Below are 27,341 nucleotides of genomic sequence, written 5' to 3' on the forward strand. Positions count from 1 at the left end.
TTTACCAGCGTGGCATTACCAAGTTCCTGCAGGGACAGTTCCTCCCTATTTGAATTCCAGCTGGACAGCAGAGGTATCTCCTTCAATTCCTGTGCAAAGGAGTTATTTAACATTTCCTTGGATGTAAATGAACACAGACACAAACAAGTTGCCTCACTTTGGCAGAATAATTGATGGCACAAATATGGTATCAGAAACAGTAAGTGAGGCAGAAGTTCTGCAGAAAAAGCTCAAGCTGAACAGGAGTTATCAGTGCAAGTTTGTTCTGGAAAAAAAACAAAAACTCATGGACAGTTTAAAGAGGAGCACAGATGATCAGGCATGACAGACCTCTCTGCATTGGTGAGGCTTCAGCTGGCATATTAAATCTAGGTCTGGACCCCAGCATTCGAGAGAGATGTTGGCAAATAAGAGCTATTTCTGAAGGGAAGTAAGACTGGTCCAAGATCTGGAAAGCATGACCTGAAAAGCTGGAAAGAACTGGAGGTATTCAGCCTAGAGATGAGAAGGCTTAGGAGAAACATCTTCCTAGCAGGTAAAAAACTGGCCAAAAAGGAAGGCAATAAGCCCTTCTCCATGTCAACATGGAGAAGAGAACAAGGCTTAAACCGCAGCAAGATTCAGATCAGGCATGAGGACAAAGTTTCTAGTGCTAGAGCTAGTGAAGCACTGCAGCAGATTGGCATAGGGCAGCCATAATGTCTCCATCACTGAAAACTTTTAAGAATAGAAAATGTTAGTTAGAAAATACCCATCCAAGTTAGAATGTGTGTTGCCCTAGGGTAGGGAGATGGATCGGACGATCTCATGGTGCTAATTCCAGGCTTAATTTTTTCTGATAATCATATTCAAATTAAAGAAACTAAATCACAGTGAAGCTGATTGATACGTTGAAGGCCATATATTAGACCAGTAGCAAGACAGCATTAAGACCACCAAGAAGTGATACATGCACATCAGTGATATTTTCTTCAATACTAGCTGCAAAAAAATTTGAGAAGCAAAGGGGGAGAACGCTAATTTACTGTGATTTCTCTTCCTTAGTGTCCTAAAATATTTCCAGAATTGCTTAACCAAAAGGCTGTAATATGTATGTCTGTATTTGCATAAGTAGAAACATTTCTCTTTATTAAAAATGAAATATTTTTTCTTCTTGAGGTTTTGTGGTTTGTTTTTGTTTGGTTGGGGTTTTTTTAATGTTAAGCATTAAAATTATCATTCTCTATGAAGCAGTACTTTCCATTAAGGAATACAGACATTTTATTTAAAAAATAATAGAAAGTACAATATTTAGACTTGTTCAGAACTTTTTTTCCTGAGAAAATGCAACCAAATGCAAATGTTTTTCAGGTCATTCCATATCTACCTTTTCTTCAGAAAGAAGAAAAAAAAAAATGTTTTAAACAAATTACTTCCCTGCTTTGGCATTTCTAAGTCCAGATTTCAGAATCAATCTAAGCACATCTGCGTTGCTGTCTTCTGGAAGGCAACAGCAAGAATTTTGGGATCCCCAGATATGTGGAGAGGCACAGGGTTAATGGTCTTGGGGACTTTGTGGTCAAGGAGCATTATACAACAATACTGCCTTTATATAGTATAATGCACTTTGTATACTGCTCAGCAGATCCCAACTTGAACTATGCGCTCGCTCTCTGACACTCCACTTCCAGAGCAACACAGATGTGGTCCACTACAGATGAACTCTCTTACACCTTCCTAATACATTAAGAAATTAGTTCCTTCTCCCATCTGAATTTGCAAAATCTGCTTCTCCTGCTCTCATAGGGCCAAAATCTTTGCTGGTAGAATTTAATGGGATCCGTTGGTATTCACTGATGCTGCCCCTGGCCCTGCATGTTCCTATTACATTGACCTAATTTATTTATTGTATGTAGCTGGTACAATATACACAAAACTACATGGCTATTTCCCAGGACTGTGTAACGAAGTCAGCAAAATACTTGTTTCAGAATATGCACAGAGTCCAGCCAGGTTCTTCCACCAGAGCATGAGTGATGTCTATAGTGAGCTGCCAGTGGGATAAAGAGGAATGACGTAAACCGAGAGTCATTAAACCCACTGCCTCTTTTCAAAGGGTGAAATGCACACACATTCATCCAAACACAACTTATACGCTTCACTACAAACAGGACTTATGCAGGTTAAACTGTGCTTCTGTGCAGGACCAATTTCCCCCTCTGAGCCACATCCTCACCTCCCGTAAGTTGGTGTCTTCACGTTATCCTCACAAAGCCCTGTTGAGCTGCCATGCCCCCCACCCTCAGCTAAGGATCTGGAGCTTTCCATCCAGTGACAAAACTCCACGTTTTTAATACTGTGTGGTTGCTATCATCACCAAATAAGAGTCTGTTCATCCCATGGTCTGCCCCACCCTTTTGTCAAACCAGCAGTACAGCAGTTACTCTCATTTCTCTCAAAGGTCCTGTGCATACAGATCTTGCTGTGAAGTAGGGAACATACTTTGTCTGAACTTCATGGGTTTTATCACCTGAGTATTAGTCATTTTCAATATGTTTCTGTTGCATTAATGGAAAAATATGGGAGCCCTCCGGTGGTAAAAATAATGCCTTTAATTTCACATAGATGATAACCAGAGACTGTAACCTAGCAGATAAAGTGCGCCTACTTCAGCTTTCAAAGGTGCAGCTGTGAGTTCAGAACTGTATTTTCAGTACCCTTTCTGTTCACTTTATTCCTCTCATGTTGCTTTAACTTAATTAATAGCCATTGATTTAGCAGGACCATAATAACAACAACAGCAGCTACCATCACCGATGGGTCAAATTCAGACATGCAGTCAGGTGTGCAAACGCTGTAGGAGGAAGGGCGCATGAAAGGATGAAAACTTAGGGCTTGTTTTAAAGAAGAAAAATCAACCATGGTGTAAATGCGCTGATTTTCACCAGAGGTAAAGCATACTTGATTACATTCAGCTGAAGCAATGAAAGCCTCAGCTTCAAAGAAAAACTTTATTCCTCATAGGTATGGTTTCAAAAGCTATGGATTCCCAACACTGAACTTCTATCAGCTATAAGGATACAAAGGTAAAGAAACACCTCATTAGATTCACTCAGATCTACTCCGTGATGCTACCTGCTGTCTCCGCACATAAGTTTCGGCTGCAAAACCACACACTTAGCAGAAAACTAGCATGCTGGAAAAGGGGAAAAAGAGGGAAGAAGGATCAGTCTAAGTTTTGTCTTGGCAAAATGAAAAAAAAAAAAAAAAAGTGTTTCAGAGCAACCAGAATGTACAGTTTTACTCCAAGCTACTCCTTGTAATTTGGTATTAGATTTTCTTTCTATAATTCTTTAAAGTTGCACTTAAAGTAAACTTCAAAATAACTGATGTAACAGGAAAAATGAAAGCTTATTTTGCTTCTAAATATCAGAAGAAAACATTTAAAGTTTTTCTGCATCACTGTTTCTGGCCAAAAATGTAGTTTTCAGCCAAAACACAATTCGCCTGGGATGATGACAGTCACAGAGCCAGTGATGAGGGGCAAAAGACGACATCATACATTACAGCTATGAAACCAGCAATGGGAATTACTCCTTTATTTTGCTACACATGTGAAACTGTGTGTGAAGCACTCACATAGGTGTCTCAAAACCCTTCCTCTGGTGTTCATAATTGCAACTGCAAGGCTCACAGAGACCCATGTGATGCCAACGCATGCCATACTGTCATTTGGGAGACAAACCAGCTGTCTTCTTTCATCAACCAAAACAAAACAGAGATAGGGACATCGTTAGTGGGGCATTCTCCAGAAGTGGCCAACTCACCCTGCAAATAGCTACAGTAAATGGTGCTCCTCAAGGAGACACCCTATCACTTTGCCAGTAAGTAGAAGCTCATGGTAGTAGCTTGCCCTGGTCACATCACAGTCCCATGGATCTGCAGTGCTGGAGCAGAGGCTTTCCTGCTGGTTGCTCATTCCTGGCAGATGTCAGTCCATAACACCACGGACCATAGTACATAACACAGCCTATGGTCAGGTAACCATCCATCACATTTACATGCCTCCTTATTTCTGATCACAAGGACCAAGCTCCCCCATTCAGGGTCCAGCCTCACATTGTGTGGCAGACCTTCCTCACTGGTTTCACTTTTCCATTACCTGTAAGCTACAGTTACAACTACAAGCTACAGCTGTAGCTCAGAAGTCCTTTAGCACTTTGCCTTGACCTTGTGCACTGCAGGGAAAGAAAAGGTATTTTGGGTCAAAACCAAGAGTAATAGATGCTCTGGAAAAATCCAATACGCAAATCAGATTGGCAACAATACGAGGTTTGTCTAAAGCACACAAGAGTTAAAGTATTTCCTTACCCAGCATAGCAACTCACAGTTCAGAAAGCATGATTCCCTCAGGCCTGCACGGAGCACGGCTCTGAGAGACAGACCTGCCCCCTCAGACATGCAAGGACCTCTCATCAGGAAAGCAGAAGGCAAGATCCACAGTGCAGATCTGAGAGCAGAAAACATCAGTGGCCCTGTGCGGCAGCTGTTCTTCCTGCTAGTAAATAGGCTCAGCTCACCCTGACTATCTTCAAAGCCAGTTGCCTGATGCAAACACCGTAATGTTTTGCATCAAGGTCTTGCTTCTGTACTGTTCACAGTGCTGGAAAAGGAGTTTCCCAGTTCCCCCCTAGTCTTTGCTATCTGTGCATTGAGCACAGAAGAAAGTACAGTAGAAGATGCTGAGAGAATTTTTGGGATGCACACCCCACTTTCTTCTAAATGCTTCCTTTGTCGAGTTTTTGCCCCCTTTTCACTGATGCTCTGGCTAATGGTGTTGCATAGAGGAATGAGAGAGCTTATGCTGTCCCACAGACATCTTAGGTGGGGAGGTCAGGCTTTCCACCAAAGCCCTGCCCAAATGTCACCCACTACAAATTGCCTTCTTTAGAGTTCAGAATTAACACGTCTGAGATTAACATGGACAGCTCACAGCTATGTTATACCTTAGTAGTCTTCATTCTACTTTTATGCTATTCTGGATTTATAAGACTGGAAAAAGTTAATTTAACCATCAATAGGAGAGGGCTCTCCAAGTATAGAAGACTTATATAAATGGCCTAGAGTTCATAGCCAACTTTACACCATCATCTCTCATAAGCAAGAGTGTAGCCCAGGAAAGGAGGGGAGGTAAAGAAGAAATTTGTTCAGCACACTATTGCATTGTGGATAGTCTCATTTATGGGAAATGCTCCCAGAGCCAGTCATGAGTTGGAAAGCCACCTCCAGTCTCGGTTTGACTCCCCATGGACAGGACACAGCTGTGCAGTGTGGTATCTTGAGTCTTCATCCACATGCAAAAGGTTTCAGAAATAATCTGGGTTTCACTCTTTCAGTCTCACAGCTGATTTTCCTCATAGCTGGCATCAGTGTTGACTGAAGGGAAGCAGGATAAAAGGCAAATATTTCTGACTGAGGAAGCAATCTGGCAGATCTCCAGTTCACACAAAGAACTTGTGTTGACTTCATCTTCTGCAGATCCAGCCTCACATTTGGAAAGCCATTCTTAATAGCTCTGCTTTTAAGCTGTTCAGATAAACACTAGGTATCCTGCTGCTTAAGAGTAGTCAAGCATAGCGTTAACTTCAGCACTTCAGAGTTTTGTGCTGCATCTACCCTGTGCCGTCACCTGCTCCCACATATTTCTTTCCATGACTGTCAGGTCAAAGACACAATGACCTAAATTGATACAGCCCTGCTTCTCTCATTCTACAACGATGTCTATCATTGGTCTCCTCTCCTCTACTTCCATTACATCCACATGATGGTCTTTACCCATTTGGAAGAAGTCCACAGCCAGCTATGCAGATTGGAGAGTATTTGCCAGTAATGGGAGTAATGTCCAGCTTCCAGTGCTTGTCCCAAACCTCATCTTTAAAGCCACACAGGAATAGAAGACCACCAGAAAGCAGCTGTGTTTCACAAAGACTGTGCTCTATTGTTCCCTAAAGGCTTATAGCAAATGTACTCTCCTGGACCTCCCAAACACCCTAGAAGATTACTATCCATGTTTGTAATGACCCAGTATTCCAGCTAGGGATTTATTTTGTTCTCCCATCTCCCATTTTAAAAAAAAAATAAAAAATAAAAAACCAGCATCACAGCATAGCAGCCACCACTGCCGCAGCAGCTCCGTGCAAGTCACATCAATTCCATTCCCAGGGGTGCAAACCAATTTCTCTTGTTTTTCTGCCCGTCTCTCTGGCTGAACCTCCAGCAGCCTTCAATCCCATTAATCCAAGCACTGCTGGCGATGACGAAGACTGATTTCACCAGCAAACGATCAATTTGTATCTCCCCCCCTTTTTTCTTTTCTTACTTTTTTTTTTTTGGTGCGATGTACAAAATATCATGAAAAAGGCGTTAGTGGTGATAGTTCCACAACAGTGAAATAATAGAGTAATAAGGCAATCCACTTTTGACCTTGCAGGACAGCTAATTCATCTACCCATCTATCTTAATTATTCCCTGGGTTACAAAAGAGAAACTGTACAATTCATTCATTCCACGGTGACAATTCCATTTTCCACCCCCAGTAAAGCACCATCCTTTCTCTGCAGTGATCCTGCCATAGACCACATCCCTTCTCAGCCTACTCACACCAGCCCACATGCAAACAGTCATTAAAGGCCTGATCCAAAGACTGTTGAAGTTGATCAAGTCAGGCCCTTGTTGGCCCCAACACACTCTAGTCTGTGCCCTTCCATACCTTCCCCTCACTTCTAAGCAAACAAGAAATCAGCCACTTTCATAAGCCATATCAAAAGCCGCAGTGGGATCTCTGGCTGAGTAGAGAGGTGTTCAGACAGGCTAACTTTGCCCTGGGAGATTGATCTTTTCAGATCTTCTCTCATGTTGATGGAAAGAACATATCTTACAGAAAGGTGTGTGTTGTCTCAGAAAAGTCTATGAAATCTGTCTGCACTGGATGACAGCAAGACAGGATCTCTGAATTTGGAGAGCACATTGTGATAAGGGTACAGAAAAGACATAGGTCAGACAGTGGAGAAGTTTCAAAGAGCATCTTCTGACAGCACTGCTCTAAGTTCTGCTATGTATCATTTGTTGAATATTAATGTGGCCTGGAAGTGAATATCTGAGTCTCAAATATCCGAGTCTTACATCCATACAATCTGATCTTTCTGCTCTTCACCTCAGAGGTTGAATCCCACAGCCTACCCATTTCTAGGCATGACATCTACAAGTAGACTGCACATGACTCTCCAGCCTGCAGGGAGAGGCTGGTGTGAATGAATGTCTCCCATCGTTCTCTGAAAGAGCCAAGGTTAGTCTTTACCTCGAACAGGCAAAGGGGTCTGTTGGCATTTGCAATGCCAAAATTTCACAGCACCCCTTACAGCCTAACCGTTGCTAGGAAGAAAGCAGGGAACTGGCCACAAAAGAAGGTAAGGAGAAAGGTGCTTCAAAAGGAGTAGTGGCAACTGAGATAAATCCCACTGACTCTTGGTTGTTCCTCCTGTGAGTTAAGTTGAAACAAAAGCAGCAGAAATCCCTATAAGGGACAGCTGCCTCCGTCAGGTCTTCTACTGGGAGGAGTCTTGGCTGCCGATATATCCTTGAAGATTTGCACTTTCCTAGCATCCCACTTCTCTGCAGATGTTTTTAAGGTCATCTTTGGGCTCCACAGCTCACTCTGTTCCTCTACGTAGCATCTCCAGATCCCTTTTGGACTTCTGAGCAAGCCAGACTTCTCCTCTCCTCACCCTCATCTGTCTCCCTTCCATCACTTTACTCTTTTCATACTGCTCAAGCCTGTATCTCTGCTTGTCTTTCCAACACCCAATTCCCCTTATCTAAAATATATACCCCTCTCTTCCTTAAAGCCACTAAACCCAGCACTTCCTTTCCTATGTCTGTAGCAGTCGTCTTAGCTTGATTTCCTTTCCTGCCTGGTTTCTCCACCTCTGTCACGTTTGTCTCCAGTCTGTGCTGCCCTACCATACCAAATCCATCGCCTTTTTCACACCCCCATCCTCTCACCTCCTGGATTCCTCTACTTGTCTCACACAGTCCAACCACACTTTTGCTTCACATTAGGAAGGCAACTTAATCTTCCACCAACTTCACCCTGCTGATATATCCTCTGCTCCCTTACCTCTTTCCCCACTCTTACCTTCATTTTCCCCTTCTTATTGTTTTTTTATACTTACTGTGGTCCCTGCCCCATTATCTCACCAACCTACTCTGCTTCCTCCTCCCCATAATCCTTTACATGAGTAGACATCCTATTTCCCTCTGTCACGTCTAATCTGAGACTGCAATCTCTTAAGAGAAGCGAGCATATCTTCTTATGTGAAGTTTGTACAGTGCCTTGCCAATGTACAGTGCTTTGAATGATTATTATTAATACATTACTAACACAAAGATACCACCTTTAGTTCAGTATCCCTGAGACAGATTGCTGCAAGCAGCTAAGTACCTCAAGGAAGTGTTAGAGCTGCTGGCCCCTTTGTAGAGTTTCCCCCTAAGTCTGCCCCAGTAGTTCCTGTTAGGAACAAGATCCTGGGCTAGAGTGTAAACAGAGAGGAAAGACAATACCCTACATCTCAGAGCAGAACTGGAGCCTAAAGTCAGGCATACCCACCCCACTAACAATAAATACCCAGGACACTGCACAGATGTCTTCAGACCCCTTAGCGCAGAGGTGCCTACTGACATCAGCTCCTCTGAAGACCCAGAGTCAGTTGATAGGAGCCTGGCACAGAAATGTGGGTGGAATTTGGGCCAGCTGAGTACAGCCCAGGATGCCACTGAGCAGTGAAAATAGCGAAGCAAAGACCCCAAGACAGAGCCTGAACCAGTGGTGCTGCTTCACTGCCACATGTATGCCATTGTGCTCGTGCCTCGATGTGCGTTTCAACAGAGCCTGCATAGTACATCCAGGCTTTTAGGAAGCAACAAGTGGACACAAACACAAGGTCTACTGTGAATAATGTTATAGCAGGACACAGAGATCATATGTGACTGGAAGCACCAGGAGCAAAGCAGGGCAAGCTGATGCACAGGCATAGCTGACACAGGTTGCTGCAAGCTGTTACACTGGAAACAAAAAAGCTACCCCAGCCCATACCATAACTACCCCAAGCCCCAGCAGAGAAGCTGTACAGTGTCACAGTGCAGAGTGACACACAACTGGTTTTCCACTTAAGATATTGACTACCAGCTGAGGAAGATGCATTTCAGTCCCTGACTTACACAGGTTCTCTAGTTGACCTTGGTCAATTCATATGACATGCTTTGAAGTCCATCTTCACACAAAGGAGGACCACAATCTTTCATCTGCTTCTTGGCATTGTCTAGACAGGATGACAAATATCCTTTGTAGCATGTCCAGTCTCCAGCACCCACATAAAGTTCACGTTCTTCTTCCACAAGGCAGCCTCTTTGGTTCCTTGAGCTTTTAGCAGGTGTCTCCCTGACCCCGAGACCTTGGAGTTTTCCCTAAGCTACAACCTGAGTTTTGCTATTTCCCAGAAAGTCCTCTTCCTCCTAGTTCCCTCTTTGCAGTATTTTCAGTAATCCTTTTCCTTCCCCTTTTCCTCAGAGACTGATCACCATTCAGCCAAACCCCTGAGTCCAATCCTCCTCTTACCTTCAGCTGTCTTTAAATACTATGGCTGTGAACTGTAAGGCACTCATAGGTGGCCAACTGCTCTCTGTTAGCATGGTTACAAGATGACAAAGGGGCTGGCCCATAAGCCCTGGCATAATGTGATTTTTTTTTTCAACAACCCAGAATTCACACTGTAGAAGCTTCATTCTCCCCTCAAGAATTAACCTTTCTGCACCTCCCGCTGTGCTGGTGTTTGTGGTATGCAGGAACATTTACCACCTCAGGCATAGTTACTAGTCTCTTTCCTGGCACTGGATATGGAGTATAGCTAGATAGCTGAATGCTTTGATCTTCTTGATGGCTGGTGCATGTACAAAGCTTTTGGAGTCATGTACTTCCTTGTTCCCCAGGAGAGCAAAGTTTCTTGCTCAGCTGAAAATTAACTTCTGGGGTTGCACTTACTCACTTCCTCTGAAATGGCCTGCAAAGCAGCTCTGAAAGCAAAGTACTACACTCCAGGGATCCCATGACTGACCCTTCCCAGTCACTCCTCAAGACAAAAGGGGAGAACAGCAAGGCAAAGGGAAGAATACGGAGAATGGTGGTCCTGGCCAAAGAAGAAGTTTCAGAGGAGAGAAAAAGGAAGAGGAAACGAGAAGGGAGCGAAGGAGAGAAAAAGGAATGGAGGGAGAGAGGGAGCAGCAATAATAAGGTCATTTGTTACAGGAGCTACTCCTAGTCTGTGTGTATGTAACACAATTTGAGCTAATTGTATTGCCCTCACTTTGGGGACGCTGCTGTCTGTCTCTGAAGCTTTTTCTAATTTCCCCCCTTAATGTACGATTTCAGAATCTTTCATTCTAATGATTTTAATGCAATCAGCAAAACTATGCATGTAATTGTCTTTGGCACGGCACTCGCTGGAGTGGCACTCAGGGACAGCTCCCTGAACCCAGGACTCCGGCAGGAGAATGCAAAACAGGCCTGTTTTCAATCACCACGGCAGAAGGCAGCCGGCAACGTCTGCGAAAGGCTGCCGAAAAAAAACATTTGTCGGAAGACAATGACAAAAAAGGGGGTCTCAGCTCGGTGCTATTCAGAGACAATTTGTAAGCACGGCTGTTGAAGTCGATCCAAAGGCTCTGGAACAGCTGGAGCTTTGCAGTGATTGATAAGTGCGCCCAGGAGAACTTCATTTCTGCCTGAATGAAGACAAAAGCCCCGCGATGCTGGGCGGATGGGTAATGTCACTATCATTAAGTAGTGAGAGTGGATATGCCAGACCTTCAGATGGGGACACAGTCAGGGCTATGAGGAGAGGTCAGGGCACCCTCCCTTCCTTCCCATCACCGCCAGCTCTTTCCCCTCCCTGACTCCCCCCTCCCCACACACACACTTTCAGCACAAACACCCCCTTTGCCAATTGTAATGCCCATATAATACAAGTTCCCCTAGCTTATATGTACCACACCATAGGTCTCTCCCTCTCTCTTCATGACTGCTGTGTATATGCTCCTTCCAGACCTACTAGGGCTGGTTCTGCCAGTGGATGCTCCAGGCCACCCAGGTGCACCTTGTCTACGGACAATGTCGCTGTTGCTCATGATCCCACACCCAGAAGACATCACCCTTGAAAGTCATCTTCAGTACCCACACTTGGGTGACTCCCACCAAAGGCTGCTTGTCTCCTTCCTCCCTGTATTGCTCACCAATACCTTCTGAAACCCAAAGCCTGCATTTCTGAAATCAAGTCCAGTTGAAATTTTTGGGCACCCCCATGAAAACTGTTAGAGCATCACTGCAGGAGGAGAAAGTACATGAAATACAAAGCCGACCACAATGGAATTGAACTGGCGTGTATGTGCTTTGCACAGAATCTCAACTGTCTTAAGGCTTGTCTCATTTGGGATGTTTGCTGACACAGTCTCTTTTTCCCTGCAGAGTTACCAGATCTCACATACAATAGTCAGCATGAAGAGTATTGGAGACAAGTGAGTAGACGATAATCTCAGCTTTCGCTTTGTGCTTTTCTCATGGTGAAGAAAAAGCTGGGAAATACAACCCACGTTGTTCTGAAACAAGAAGCAAAATTAAAGGACCTGTTACTCATCAAATTACCCTTGGTTCTGCCCACAACTACTCAAATTCAAGAGCCATCTACTCAGTTTCTACATATTCAGTAGTCAGGACATTGGACACCTCAAACTCTGCAGCGCAGTTGGGAATCAGCAGTGCACCACAGAAGCCATCAGAAGAGTCCACAGCAAGTGTGACACCCATGGAGGAAGGGGAACAAACTGCCTGAAATTCCTCTAAGCCTCACAAATCCTTAGATGATTTAAGAACCCGCCTCAAACACTTGCTCTTTCCGTTCCAAGTACTGAACCCACCTCTTTTCTCCTGCTGTCAATGGCCAGCCCAGGCAATGCCAGAGACAAGACAAAGACCTCTTCCAAAAACCCCACAGAATCTTTCTTTTAGCGAGAAACAAGGTCAGCTGACATTCCCCTCAATCTCCCTCCACTTTCCAAACTCCAGGAACCTTTTGCTGAAGCGACACAATTTTTTTTACTGACTTACACCCAGCCAGCATCTTGCTCTCTCTGCAGAGTGATGGAATAGCACAGGCCAGTGATCAGCAGGAAAGCCGGGTCCCATCGGCCTGCAGAGGAGCACCAGCCCCGCTGCTATTTGTACACGTCCTCTGGAATCTCCACATTCAGCACTGTCCTTGCCAAAGCCACCACCAAAATGTACATGTTGTTCCCTAATCTCGCTATCCCCAGAGCTGGCACTGCCTGCTGTGCCTTCCTGCTCGGACAGCTAAATAGTTATGCAGAGCACTGCAGTGCTGGGGGAGATCTCAGGCCTTCCGTGTGCGCTTTGGGGGGCCCCTTGCGGACATCCTTCTTGAGCTGGTAGCCCTACTGGCTGCAGCAGGAGAACAGCTTTCGTAGCCTCTCTGGAGCAGAGGGGTCACAGCAGACCCCTTCTGGAGAGGGAAACAGAGGCACTCAAACAGCCTAGTGGTCCCTGTCAACCAAGAAAGGAACAGGATCCTAAAGTCCCAGTGGCTTACAGCTCCTCTCTCCCACTGAGCAATGCTCCTTCAGCTTCTATACCCTCCACTCTGCAGGTAGCCGTGATGATACAGGAACCTACTTCTGAAGGCAGAGAGCAATCTTTTTTCAGCACCTGCACATTCAGCAGCGATGTTACCAGTAACATGTCAGAGAAAAGCTTTAGCAGTGAGCAGAAGCAAGATACCCAGCTTTAATGAACTAATCTGGACCTGCAGAGACTTTATTCCAACTAAGTAAAGATCGCCCAAGCCTCTACTCAAGCTCAGCTAGGCCTAAGCCTCCAGCAAAGCAACTATCAGTTGCAGTAACATGTTCCCCACAAGACACTCCATTTCTCATGGCTACCAGGTTCCAGCTTCCAGAAGGAGGAGAAGAAATTGCCCAAGCGTCTCACTCCTGTAAGACTTCCTGTTCCTGATTTTTGGTCACAGAAAAGGATTCAGCAAAGTCTCCAAAGATATTTTCCCAGTCTCTTACACCAGTCTGGAATATCCGTTTAGCCTGATCCTCCCAGTGACTGTAGTTCACCTTTAGCACGACTGACAATACTGTCAGGTCCAGTATAACCTTCACATGCAGGTAGAGCAACGAATGGTCAAATTCTTGGATATGGTCATACTGTCAGGTACAAGACCCCAAGACCCCTCCTTGGCTGCACACAGCCTGCATCACATCCTTTTGAGCATAGGGACCTTGGGTGTCCAAGAGCACCAGGCACAGAAGCTCACAGCCAAGCAGACTGAGACAAGCTGTACGCAGGCCGCACACAAGGCATTTACAAGGACAGTCAGGAGGTGGTCTGTGCTTCTAGACCTGTACAGATACAGCCTCTATTCCCACTGGGGGAACACATGGCAGAACCAAAGGTAGTCCATGATCTCAGAGCTCTGTTCTGACCTGGACCCAAACAGCAATGGTACCTGGGGCTGGCAAGTTTTGATCCCTTTGTGGTCCTCCCTGCCCTAAGCCATGATGGTAGGGCCAAGCAGGACCCAAAACCTCCTCCAACATGCCTTTGTCCCCACTCTAATCTGTGCAGTAATAAATAGTGATCAATCTTGACAGACAGCATCCAAGTGTCTGGCATGCTGTGGAGGGCAAGGGCAAGGCAGTCTCTGCTACAGGAGATGATCCCTGGCCTGCCTCTCTTGATGACCCCAGAGAATTCACACCGCCCGGCTCCCTCCTCTTGAAAGGTGATAACAAAGGTGTGAGTTTCTAAGCCTGACTGGCTCATGGAGTTAAAACCCAGTGAACCTGACCAGATCAGTGATAAAGCCAGAGCTCTGCTGAATTGGTCATTCTCTTGCTCTCTTCTTCTATTGCCTGACCCCTCTTTTGCATGGTTCATAGAATCGGCAAAACTCCCTGACACAGAAACTGGAAGACACTCGATCTGTCGGTAACAATTTCCAGCGGCTTTGACAGGAACAGGCAGAGCACAGGAAGAATAAAAAAAGGGAAAGGGGAAAAAAAAAAGAAAATAATTCCTCCTGCCTCCTATTCTCCCTTTCATTTTTCCTTTGGCTTCCTCTCTTTCTTGGTGCTGTGCGAGCATCTCCTTTCCTTTGTCTGCTGCTGGACAGACGAAGATAGTCCACAGGCTGCAGGAGGTATCTCAACCTGAGCCATGAAACAGACTAATTCATCATAGAGGAAAGACTGTCTGCACACAGAAGAGTAGATGCACATCTCTTACTTTAAAGCCCCCACTGCTCTTGCAGTGTGCTGGTTCCCTGTCCAGGCCTGTGGTTGCCCACACTGGCAGGGACGCTTGGAACACGAAGGGAGGTCAGTGGAGAAGATGGGACTGGTGATGATTTACATCCATATGCTATTTATATTTTTCAGGTCAGCTTTGCTGGGAGGGGGGAAGCTTTCACTTTATTCTGCAGAGCAAGGTGTGGCCTGGGACCATCAGGGTGTTTTTACCCACTAGATGCCTGGCCCAGTCTTTGATCTTTCCTGCTGTCATCGCTGTGGCTTCAAGCCTGATGCACAGTAGGCTTCACAGAGAATTGGGGAAGGGTCTGTGAGCAGTCAGGGCACACGGACTGAGACTTCTGCAGCCCCTTCTCAGCTATACATCTGACCCGCAGACTGACACTGTCACCGTAGCAGACTAGACTCCAAAACCCAGGCAGTTCCTTCCCATCCCCGAGTTCTGATGTCCTTCCCTAAGCAAAAGTCACCCTTACCAAGTGCCTAGGGAGATGTGAGTACACAGTATGATTTCAGACAACCCATACTTCAGTCTGTGTCCACCCTAGCCAAAAATTAGATCAGTGAGAATTATGGGTAGTGGAACCGGTGTTGCATCTTCAGAGTTGCATTTTCTTCATCTCCTCTCCCACTGAGGAAAATGTTTTACCCAATAGGTTATCTTTTGAAGGAGGTATGTGAGATGATAGGAAGGAGAAGCCATGGCTCTGATGAACCAATGGCCAAGAAACAACAGTATTGATTACACAGGGCCTAACTTTCATCATGATAAAACCAGACTATGATATTGTCATACAACCTGCACCTTCAGATAACACACACCCTTGGAAGGGTCCATGCTTGAAAATAAGACCTCACATAACACAAGTCATCTGTACAGAGGGAGGATGGCAGAGTACTGCAGGAGAAATAGGAAGGTTGACAACAGCAAAAATGCACAGAACGTACTTGGCTACTGAACCACAGCAAGTCAGGTTTTTACATTTAGCCCAGGCACCACATACGTGAGATATCAGCAGGACATGACACAAAGGTGATATCCACCATGAAGCCTTTTCCTGCAAAATACAAAGCACATCTGGCTCAGAGTCTACATGGTATTTCATAGCCTAGATGAGGCTGGGGACCATGAAACCAAGACACTCAGATTGATCTATTTTTAACTCTTGACACAGATGGAAATTTGAAAGAAAAGCTTTACTCCTTCGTTCATGGTAGAAACATCATCAGTGTCTGTTTACAGCAGGAATTGGTCCCAGGGTTGAAGAGAAGGAATCTTGGGTTAGATTTCCCGGGGCTGAAATCTAACCTTGGAAGTGATCAGCGCTTGGACTCTCCCTGAAGGCAGGAGCTTGCCTCCCCATCCAGCTCTTCGCTGTGCCAGGATCAAGCTTTCATGGTGCCCAGCCTCATTGGCTTTGAGTATCACGGCACATCAACAAAAGGAAACCCAACAGGTGAAGTTGCAATTGCCCTTCCTGTCTGAGACAGCTGATCAGAGCTGTGCCAAAGGCAGCTGCTTGTTTCCTTCTCAAGAGACAATTACAGCAGCTAGAATACACCATTTGCCATGTTGCTTTTAATTCATATCAGCAGAACTGACAGTTCCAGCTACACTCACTCAGGGGCTGCAGGTAGAAGTCTGGGAAGGATGGAGCGGCTCCAGCCTCGACTGCAAAGGGCTGGGAGGCTTTCACCTCAGCCCTCACCACCACCTCCCTTTGCTTTGCCTTGACCCACTCAGCCCCCTCTGCTTCTGTGTCTGCTCCGCAAACCATTTAGCCATCTGTAGTCAGCAGTTGCACCCATTGCTGTGAAGGGAAGGGTGACCTTGTGCTTGAGACACTGCTGCTGCTCTCAGAAGATCAGGAGTTCAGGTCTGCTGCAAGCTCCCTGACCATGTCCTAGGGAAGCTGCAAAAGCTCCCCAGGCTTTTGGTGATTACTTATCCTCAGCTAACCATAGAGCAGCTACCATAACCCCACTGATAAGCCAGGTGGTGTGTGGAAATGCTCCTGCTGCCAGTAACGCTGCAGACCAGCTGAGTGCTCCAGCAACTGCTAACAGGCTGTTTATACAGCAAAATCTGGGGCAGGAGGGTTGAGGGGTGGATCTTGCACACCACAAGCTAGAAACACATGCTGTTCATTGGTGTGACTGGGGAGATCCCAGAAGTGGGATACACAGATTCAACAGCACAATTAAAGAAAGAGAAAGGGACAGGTAAATTAGATATCTCATAGGAACGAGCAGGAGGAGGCTGTAACAGACCCCTGCTTGAGAAAATCAGAATACCATCCTTGCAAACCTGGCAGCCACGTCCATTTAAACTGCACAGTCTTCAGAGCAGCTGTTGCCTCCTATCATGCTTTGCACAGCACCTAACACCACAGACCCCTAGCTGAGACAGGGCCACCAGGCCATGAAGAGCAGCAATGAAAATACTCACAACAGAAACTCAATTCATGGAACACCCCTCAAGCAGAAACCACACACAGTGAGCCACAGTTGTTTCTAGTGCCTCTGAAAACAAGTCCTCTTTAAGCTCAGAATTGGCCCAAATTGCCTATAATCACACAGACTGATGAAAAACATGAGTGACTCAAAACCTAGGGAGTCTCAGCCATGGAAAATCAGGGCAGGGAAAGTGAGGAAGCAAATCAAGCCCTCTCTGTACAGCTGTACCCTCTTGCAAGTCGTCATGCAGTGGATGTTTTAAGACTCCATCCACCACAACCACACCAATTTCGGACTTATGCCAGCTTGGCAGTTTGAAGTGAACAGTCAAGTAGCTGGACACCAAGGATAAATAAGATTTCTGCTAATCCTGCTTTCATAGCAGGATACTAGAAAATTTAGCTGACCTTTGTTAAACAAGCTCAATGGGTCCCTTGAGAGATGGTGAATTACTGTGAGCAAGCAAAGAATGTCTGCCCTGGGCCATAGCCTGCAGAGAAAGGTTTTTCCTGCACAAGAGGCTGCAATCCACCCCTTTCCCTGGACAACACATTTCTTTTATGCTAAGGGGAACAGGCCGCCCCAACCTACTGCAAAGCAAGCCAGTTGTGCCCCATCTGGAAAATGACTCTCAGCCGTATAGGAGACATTCTGCACCACGCAGCTTTTGAGCTGTGGCACTGGAAACTCTCACCAAGGAAGCTGAGCTGCCAACAGAGCACCTCTTGCCCTGAGATGTCACTGCCATAGTTGCATGTTTCCCTGCTCACGGGCTTGCCCTCTGGACTGCCAGCACCTGCACAGGACCTTCAGGGGGATAGTGGAGGACAGGCAGCATCTTGCAGACAAGCCCATCATAGACTTCAACGTTGCAAGGCCCCTTTACTGATATACTATGAATCCATGGGCACAACATGGACCAAGATAATACCATGGTCAGACGCAGTCAGGCTAAATTTCATTGCTACACAGCACAGTTCCTTTGGGAAATTTAAAACCTTCAAAAACCCTGTCCACCTGTTCCAGCTTGACTAGCTGGAATTTAGGCCACCTCATCCGACTTGCTGAGGTAGCAGATGAGACAGAGCAGTGCTACATGAGGCTTTTTCATCTGCATTCTGGCTGAGGTGGATTTGATGAGACACAGAGGTTATACAGGGTGACATCAGCTGAGACATTACCATGCTACAGCAGGAAATGCAGACTATTTCCTTTCCAGGCATAATAGGACAGAAAACAGTATTACAAAGCTGCATCTAGGGTCTTTCATTCAGCATCTAAACAGCTGAAGCAGAAAACTGATTGAGGCTAACCCCTTCAGAGGGAACTGAGCTAGGACAACTCCCACCTGGCAAAGACGTGTCCAGAACTACATTTCTGGGTATCCACAATTGCTCCAGGTGCCACTACTACTTCCTTTCACAACATCAGGTAGTGAGAAGGAGTAGGGAGGGGAGAAATGTGATTAGAAACTATTTTTTTCCGGTTCTCAGTCTTTAAACAACCCCTGGTTTTCTGGATAGACAAATACTTGGATTGCCTTCTCATGGCAAATTAAAAAAAAAAAAAAAAAGGTCTGTTTCAGGTTGGTTTGAGCGCCCTTTATTTTTCTCTCCCCCTATCTCCTCCCAACTCTGACCTCTCAAAAGTTCTCAACAGAAACAGATCACAGGTTCTAGTGTCCATAAAAACAGGAACATTTTTATTTTAGTTTTGAAGCCTATTTCAATGACCCTGCGGGGTTGGGGGGGGGGGGGGGGGGGGGGGAGGTAGGGAAACAGGATCATTCATCGTGGTTGAGCAGCACAATTCCATTTGCCAGGCAGGCTCTGAAATGAGAGACTCGCTGCTGATGAAGTCAAAAAAGGAAAAAGCTCCTCCGTCATTTTTCTCCTTTTCCCCACCCCAAGTCTTTCTTTTCTTTTTCTCCCCCCCCCCCCCCATCTTCCAGCAGGCTCTCTAGAGATGAAAGGGGAGAGAAGCAGAAAGGTTGGTGTCTCAAGGGAAACGCACACCTTTCAATATTCAGAATATTGAATATGAAATGTCAGAGGAGTTATCAATCTTACTTTGATGGAACGAGGAGCTTCATTTGTGAGTGCAGGATGCGAAAGGGGCCTTTCAGAGCCATTCACTGACTCTTCAAAACACATTTCACCACTGGAGGTTTGTGATTGCTCATCCTACACAGTGTCCAAGTAGGAAGGGGAGCCACATCTAGTCCTGCCAATCTGTCCTAGGCAGCAAGGGAGGCGCAGACAAGTAGAAGTACATACAATGGCAGCGGTGCTGTGCAGAGCAGCAGCATGAGGTGAGGGCTAGTTCTTAGCTGGTGGAAAGTCACATATGCTACTTCAATCGGCCTGTAACATATGATGATGCAGCCCAAAAAATGGAATTAAGCAAACCCTCTGCTGACACCAATGACTACAGCAGCTGTGAAACCAACTGAGCCTAATCCTTTCCCTCAACTGTAGGCTCATCCCTCATCATCATTAGCATGTCAGCACTCTTCCTCACCTCCTCCCTAATCCTAGTGCATGCAGAGAGAAGCCTTAGCAAGGACCGGAGAGCAGCCTAATTCTGAGATACTCCAAACAGCCCCAACTCCACAGTCACGTACTACACACAGCAGTATGGAGAACTGGGTCCTGGCTGACAGCAGATCAGAGGAAGAGCTGGGATTAGGCTCCAATGAGATCAGTGGAAAACAATACTGGTAGGGCAGCTCCTAAAAAAAAAAAAAATATATATATATATATATATATATATATACACACTGTCAGTACTACAAAGTTTCCAAGTGAAAGACAGGTCAGCCATATGACAAGCAAAGACGGGCGCAGGACTGCTCACTGGTAAAGAAAGATAGCGCTGTTATGGGCCATAGGCTGCAGGTTATATGTTCTGGTCTGTGTGGCTGTCTGGCTCCTTGTCAACCCACAGTTCAGGAGACTGACATTTCTAACCCTCACCTATTTTCCGTATCGTGTGATCCATAGCCTTCAAGTTTGCACAGAGTCCCTCTTCTGGGCAGCCAGAAGGGACAGGTTTCAGTCTTCCCCTAATTCATCCTTCCTACTACTCCCTGTTTCATAAACATCAGCAGTAGTATTTGGGGCTGAACCAGATAGCATGTGACCCGACTCTCTCTTCACTTGCTACTAACTACTCTAAGTGGCAGGCAAATCAGATACATGTAAGCTCCAGTGACCTACAAGAGATCACATGTGTGTTGCTCTCTGACCAACATTTTCAAGCCTTGAAAATAAAGGTTTGATTCCTAATTGTGCATTCTCTACTACTAAGAATGTTCTGCTGCTCAAAAGTTAGTTTAAGCAGCACACCCGTTCAGGGGGTGGGATAGAAACCTGGACACCCCACAGTATTCAGTGCCTACCCTTGCATTTAAGAACCAGCTGGTGGAGATAAGTAAAGCTCCCTCGATTCCCAGGGAGCTACACTGATTTAAGCTAACTAAAGGTTCAGACCCCAACTTTTATACAGACAAGTTTGGAAACACTGGATCACTGCTGTTTCCTGCAGAGCCAGCATGTGGAAATGAGGTGCTGTTGTTTATGACAGACCACCATGCAGAAAAAAAATCTTCTGGTCTCAAACATGACCTTTCCATCAGAGGTCACCAAAAAGTCATCAGTGATTTCATCAGATATCAACCAACTCAATTGCCCTTACGTGCACACACAGCAGTAACAACGTACAGGTCACACTCATTTCCTTGTGTGAGTCAGTCACTCTGAGCCCAAGGCCACCAGTTAGAAGAAAGAAAGATCATCTGAGATCCTGAATTAGATTTCTGCTCTTGGCTCAGATCTCATTCTCAGAAATATGCCTACTGAGTGATTACAGGAATTATACACCCAGTTTAGCGTTACAGGAGGGTGTCCTAGGGGCAAGGGGGCTGTACTGCAATGGCATAAATCAGTGTGGCTCTACTGACACCCCAGCACCTCCACTCAGATTGTGGATCTGCTCCAGCATATTTGCCCCATGGATTTGTTTGGCTGCTGTCCGATGTTAGCACGAGAAAGACAATAAAGAGATGAAAGAATAATACAGACATGAGGGTGACTATTTTCCAAAGAGGAAACACTTGCTCTAGCTGTCAATGATTTACAGGGTCATGTTGTTCATTGTTGACATATTTTATTGTCATTATTTATCACGTTCACTGCTGGAGCCCTAAGGAGCCCCACACAGGAACTTGGGCCGTGTAGTGCAAGGTGCTGTACAAATACAGAAAGCTGTCAGGGGGGTAAAGGCACCAGAGTCCTGCCAGCTGATGCCACTGCAGAAGATATTGCAGATTCACAGCAGGACATAAAAGAGGCAGTAGGGGGAAGATGGCAGGTGTCCAGAGTGCCAGAATATTTCTCAGCTCAGCACAGAACAAAAAGATTCTCTTCACTCCATCAAGTTTATAGAGTTAAGTTCACAAATGCTAAATGCTTGCATCATTTTTAATGCTTTCTTACTGGCCACAAGGCTGTCAAAAGGCAGAGGAACTGCCTGTGCAATCAGAATCCTGAACAGGAGATTACCCAATAATAATAATTATTATTGGTATTATTACTACAGATTTATACAGGCTGCCTCTATCAAGAGAGACATTGTATTCTCCTTGTGAAATAATATTTGCTTTGCTCTTCACAGAAGAATCAGAGGCTTTACAGGCAAAAATATACTGGCAAGCTACTCCAAAAGCACTCTGAGGGAAGGAAGACATCTACATCAAATACGTACATTTGCACCTGCTTAGTCTATGATCACTTTTGCAGTGGTGTAAATCAGGAGCAACGTTCCTGGAGTCAATGCACCAGACACTCCACTAATACAAATCAGTGCAGTTCACTGACTTCGTATAAAAACCCCACAGACACGATACAGGCAAGACAGCGCAATCAAGCCCTGTCCGAGATCACCCCGTGTCCATATGCTGTTATTCATTACAAAGTATGATCTCAGTGCCTAGGGGCTCCTGGGAAGGCCAAAGTCCCCACTCCACTACATTCTGCACTGATCAGTAATGACATACAGCACCTGCTTCAACAACTTGCAATGAAAGGAGACTGAAACCAGGTATATTCTGGATACATTCTCAGATGATGAAAATACTGCCAAGTCTCATACCTGTAGGGTGAGACCATACAAGCCCACATTTTTCTTCAAGCCTCAGCTCCCAGTCTAGTGAGTCGATGAGATCTTGCAGAAAAAGGCTTCTCTTTAAACTAAATAAGCCTCACAACTCAGACCTTCAGGCTGGCCTTTCTGTCCATTTCTGGTTTCCAACTGCATCTTCAGTGCAGGGCACATTAGCCACTGGCTGGGTTGGCTCTCAATCCTATTTGTGCTAAATCAGTCTAGAAGTAACTAGAAGCCCGAAGAACAAAACAATGGGAAGCAAAGACTAGGTAACAAAATGCCACTACAACCCTTGTGAGTCAGAATTGACACAAACTTTCCAGACTGAGTTTTCAATGTGCCTGAACTTGAGTCAGAATTACCAACTCGACGTGCACATTTATTTTACTTACTTATTATTCAGATCTAAAGAAATCATTTATCTCTGTCAGGAAAAAAAAAGTGAAATACCAACACACACTAGGAAAGAAAATAAACACACCACTGCTCCGAGACAGTGGTGTGGGAGCTATGCAGAGCTGGCAGCCACAACCCTCGTGAGAAACAGTATGGCTCCTCCCTGCTCTGGTGTGTTCTCGACTGTTATTTAACCGTGTTATTTTAGTTAAAGGGAGTAACCCAAGTCTCCCAAAGAGCAGCAGCTGCTATTACCCATGCATACAGTTACTAACCAAAAAAGAAACATAGGATAAGAGGCTGTGCTGGCCCTCCAGACAGCACGGCACCTGCAGTCCAGGTGGGAGGAGAGACATGGCTGTTAGCAGCCAGCCTAAAGGCCTCTCTGAAGCACAGCATCCTTCCTGGACCATGCTACAGGTCCTAGAGATACCTACAACTCTGCAGCGCTGCCAAGCTCCCCGCATGAAAGACTTCCAGGAGGTCATTGCAAGACAGCTTCAGGGCCTCTTTGCACCTCTGACTCTCTTACAACACAGAATCACAGACTGGATGAGGTGGGAAGGGACCTCTGGAGATTGGGTAGTCCAGCCACCCTGTTCAAACCCGGGTCCACAAGATGAGATTGCTCAGGGCTGTGTCCAGTCAGGTTTTAAATATCTCCAAGGATGGAGATTCCACAACCTCTCTGGGAAACCTGTTCCAGTGTTTGACCACCCTATAAAAGTCATTGGTACATGGCTCACATGTGGAGATATTCAGCCACCTCCTAACCTGATTTGTCCGCTGTGTGTCAGAAATGAAATGGAGTAACTCCACTGTCCCTAGTCAGCACGTTACCAGTATTGTAACAAACCTACTGCAATAGTATTTGGAGCCCAGCTGGAGCTCGGGGCCCCATATGCTACATCTGTCACACCACGAACAGACAAGGCAGAGAAAGAGTGAGGAAACAGGATGCAGAGAGGTGGCATGGTTCAGTTTAGCTCACACAACAGGCAGGACGAAAACCAGGGTCTCCAAGTCCTCTGGTCACTTCACAGCATCAGGAGAACCACGCTAAAACATCCACAACAAAGCAGCTTTCTGTGTTCCGCTTTGCCACCAGCGTTGGTGACATTCTTCATATTAAGTACAAGCTGTTACAAGTTTAGCCTTCACCTTTTCCTGTTCACAGATCTGAAAAGGAAGGGCTTTCTACAAAACAGTTCCTTGATTGAGTATTCCTTGCACAAGGAACATTTGTGCAAGGAACTCTAATGCAGTGAATCACCTTCAGAAGAACTTTCATTCCTATGTAAGACATCTGAGGTCACTAAAGTTATCTGCTCCTACTACTGCAGCATGGATTAACCCTGGAAACGGCAAATAGCCACAAAACAGGAATTTTCAGATGGACCAAGAGCCACATGTGTCTACAGGACTCTTAGAGGGCCATAGGTCTCCTTCTCATTAAAACTGCCAGGTGCAAACACACACCTCCTGCACTGTGGTCTGTGATCTGGTTCGTAGGGCTGTGCAACTTCTCCATGCAGGGCAGGGATACACCTGCCCTGAGAGTCACCACTTTTCCCATTTGTTACCTTCTGCCAGCACTTTTCTGGTTAAAGGCAAAGCAGAGGGAAAGTTAAAGAGCAGCAACAGCTGCTCCGGTGTCTTCCCCAGATGTTCAGCTATGTTCAGCCCGTTAACGGCTTGAGAAATCACTCGTCAGCAAAGGTTTTGCTGCCTTGCAGGCTTATTTCTGAAACAACATGGTACTTACAGAAGAACTTGCTCTTACCCTGCCACATTTAGCATCTAGAAACCCCTTGTCATTTCTTAACCCACCACACTCTGTATTCTCTCTTTGGGCTGTAGAAATTATTTAATGCCATGATGGACAGTGATGTGAAGAGGCACCCACCCAATTAAGACTGCCTGCATACAGTCACGAAAGTCATTCTGAATGTTTCATGAATAAAAGAAGTTAACCCAGTTTTTCTGGATCTTGTGCTTCAGCACATCGCCCTGCTAGAGTACTGTCTTCTGCCGATTATCATTCAATTACTGTTATGATTCTCTGTTACAGAAATTGATTGCAGAGGTCAGTAAAAGGGAGAATTACAATGAGTGTTAATGTTGAGATCAGGGTACGGTTGAGATCAGGGCGGAGCAAAGTGGCTCATGTCCAAAGTTATAGCAGGTCAAATTACAAACAGCAAAGGGCAGTTTAAGCAGGCCAATGTTAGGACCTCTTAACATCAGGTAGCAAGGACTTGGAACTGAACCACAGTGACAAGAGCTAATTGCCAGAGGGATACAGTCAGGACCAATTACAAGTGTTAACTGCCAATTAAAATGACAGAGCCAATATCGGGGCCACTACAAAGATCAGTTATGGGATTACAGCAAAGGTCCACAAGTAGGTAAGAACAAAGTCCACCTGCAGCCACACAGAGAAACTCGGATGAGGAGCTTCCAAAGGTGAGAGAAGACTTTTTTGCCTTGAGGCAGCTGGAAGACAGAGGCTCAGTCTCCCACAGCTGGCACAACCGAGGTTCAGTGAAGTTCGGGAAACAAGGCTGATTTACTCCAGCTGGGGTTTCAGCCTGGAGGCCTTCAGTGTTAGTAGGACTGGGGTAAGATTTGACTTACTTCTCCATGGTGTTAACAGTCCCATGGCTGCAAAGAACTACCAAGATGAGCAAAAGACAGCTGCATTTACAAAGGGCTCACTGAAAAGGAGCACAGAGCACAGCTCTATCAGCCTGAGGAACCAGCCAGGTGTGAAATCCAGACCTCCTGTACTGCTTCTTTGCTAGTGTTAACACCAGTGAAACCAGGATCAAGGGTTTTAAGCTCAGCCTTGCTCTCTCCATGCTTAATTACCTGCCCATCCACAAGTACATTATGCAGTGTGTGAAAGGGCTTCTCAGAACTCTGCTAAGCACTCCAGCAGTTTCAGAGCAACAGACAGAGCTTTATGAATAACCTTAGAGGTTTTCCCCTCTGTTTGCAGAGCTCACACGTTGCTCTTAGGACCTGACCCACCTTCTCAGCTCACATAGGCCTTCTCATCCTCTTTGAAGGCATCTAGCCACAACTATAGCACAATCGGGACAGTGGTACAAAAACACCATCTCTCCTCTGCCCTTCAAAGCCATCTAGGTGAGGAGTGAGGTCAGAGCATAAGGTAGGCAGGCAGAGAAGCCACGCTGGGCTGGAGGAACACACATGTAGATTTCCCTGGGGCCTGAACTTCGGTTTGTTCAAAGGAAGATGCCCAGGATCAGGCATATTCCCTCCAACTGCAAAACTCTGTTCCAGGTTTGCTCTCCCCTGGTATCAACCCATCAATACCTAAACGATCCCAGCTTGGAACAAAATTGCTAAATGCTCATAGAGACTGACCACATCCACCTTTGGGGCAGGGCACATGCCACTCCAGAATCTTTCACACGTGGAGGAGACAGTGATCCTCCGCCTGCCAACCCTAGAAAGATCATGTTACACAGTCCTGAATACCACAGAGGCTGCCCAGATTTCTCTGGAGCTGCAGGACCCACAACAATGAAATGAGCTGCAACCTCACAGCACACCTGCCCCTGCAGCATAACCAAGACAACACCAAAACCCATCCCAGAAAGCCTGGCTTTCTTATCCAAGCACCCACCCTTACACTGCTCAGCTCCCAAGCTATGCTGCAGCACCATTTGCCCAGGCTGGCAAATGAAGTCCCTTTTACCAGCTGGACAAGATCCCCCAAATCCTGTGCCGTGCAGCAGCAGCCAGTCAGAACTGCACTGCCTTCCCAGCTCACCTCCGAGATGCTGCTGTAAATCCAAAGAGACATTATCTTACCTGCCACAGTGTTACCTCCTTGACTGCCAGCAACGGCAAAGGGACTGGTGAAAAATGCTGTAAATTAATTAACATCAGACCTCTTGTAGCTGTTTGTTACTGTAAACAAACATTTTAATATGCAGTAATTAATTAAATCTGCCATGCTGTCCCCCTCCTCCCATTGATCTTTCTTCAGCTTTTCTTCTGCTCTGCCTCATCTTTTTCGCTTGGTGAAACAGATCACTTGCAAGCAGAGACACTGCTTTCCCAGTGGTCCAACAGCAGCGACCCAATTCAAAGAGATCACTTTCCTCTTCTTAATCAAATGCTGGTTCCTTTTTTTGCCCACACATACCGGGTTTTTTCTCCTCCTGTGCACATTCTTTCCTCCCTCTGACACATCCCTTTCCATTTATCAAATGTAAATATAAAACTAATTTTTTTGGTAAAGATTTAAACAACTCCCCAACACATACCAGTTGTTCCCCAGACAAAAAAAATTCTATCAGATGACATATCTTGGCACTATCCACTTTCCTTCAGCAGAATCTTTCCAGCCCTATCCTACTACAGCTCAGCTTTTTTATTCTCTCTCTAAGCTGAGCCCTAAGTTTTCTCTTAAGCTGTAGGCAAGCTGTGCCAGGCACTGCTCAGACAAAACACATCTCCCAGCTAAGTTTTCCTGGTAGCTCCAGCTTATATTTGATAGCCCATTAACAGCCCCACAGCAATACTGCCCTATGCTTTACCTTTCTCCCATCCCTAAACACTAACAGAATCCAACTGTAACTCTAAGATTTCTGCAAAGCTGTAGACGGAGCCGCACAGCCACTGCCCAGACAGACCTGGTCACTTTGAACGTGAAAGGTTAGGGTTGGGGTTTGGGTCCGGACTAAGGACAGGAGAAGGAGAAAGCGCAGGATGGCAGCTGGAGCAGGGCTGAAAACACATGTCAAAAGGAAAATGGGTACTGTCAGGAGACCTGGGATGGGAGAAATGTTTCTACTGACCAGGGCTAGGGGGATCTCTTCTTTGACTAACCAGGAAAAGGACAGCTTAAATAAAAGAACCATAGTTACAAC

Source organism: Gymnogyps californianus, chromosome 6 (genome assembly GCF_018139145.2).
Source record: "Gymnogyps californianus isolate 813 chromosome 6, ASM1813914v2, whole genome shotgun sequence".
NCBI lineage: Eukaryota > Metazoa > Chordata > Aves > Accipitriformes > Cathartidae > Gymnogyps > Gymnogyps californianus.